The sequence below is a fragment of the Geospiza fortis genome, unplaced genomic scaffold, assembly GCF_000277835.1.
Source record: "Geospiza fortis unplaced genomic scaffold, GeoFor_1.0 scaffold687, whole genome shotgun sequence".
Lineage (NCBI taxonomy): Eukaryota > Metazoa > Chordata > Aves > Passeriformes > Thraupidae > Geospiza > Geospiza fortis.
In genome coordinates, this window is record NW_005054647.1 from 305,508 (window position 1) to 305,999 (window position 492).

A 492-nucleotide genomic window follows, 5' to 3' on the forward strand; every position below is an offset into this window, starting at 1 on the left:
GGCTCGGGGAGATCGGGGTGGAAGGGCCGGGGGTAGGGGGGACTGAGACCCTCAGGGCGGGGAGGCCCCGGTTCCTCGCTCTGGGGGAGAGCAGAGACTGCCTCCCTCATTCTCCTCTTCTTCATCCTCATCCTTCTCTATTCCTTCTCTTCTTCTTTTCCACTTCCTCCTCCTCTCCTTTTCTTCCTTTCCTCCCACCCCTCTCCACCTGGCTCCGGTTTTTGGGACCATCACCCCCTCCCACCCCTCTCCACCTTGCTCAGTTTTTGGGACCATCACCCCCTCCTGGCTGATCCCCGCGGGTGATTCCCCTGGATCATTCCCCCCGCTCCAGCTGGGGATTTTTCCTGCTGCTCCTTGCCTCCTGCGGGTGCCCAGAGGGGTCCCTGAGCGGGGTGGGAAGGGCAGTCCCGGGTCGGTGCTGGGGTTTCCGTGGGATTCCCTTTGGGAAGCGGGCAGGGAGCAGCAGCTGAGCCTTCCCCGGGCAGAGCG

At 63.8% G+C, this 492-nt stretch overlaps 1 protein-coding gene across 1 annotated transcript in view; it reads left to right on the forward strand.

Moving 5' to 3' along the window:
* SNRNP27 (small nuclear ribonucleoprotein U4/U6.U5 subunit 27) overlaps positions 1-492 on the forward strand; it is a 2,701-nt gene that overhangs the window by 656 nt on the left and 1,553 nt on the right. The gene's annotated exons all lie outside the window — the stretch shown is intronic.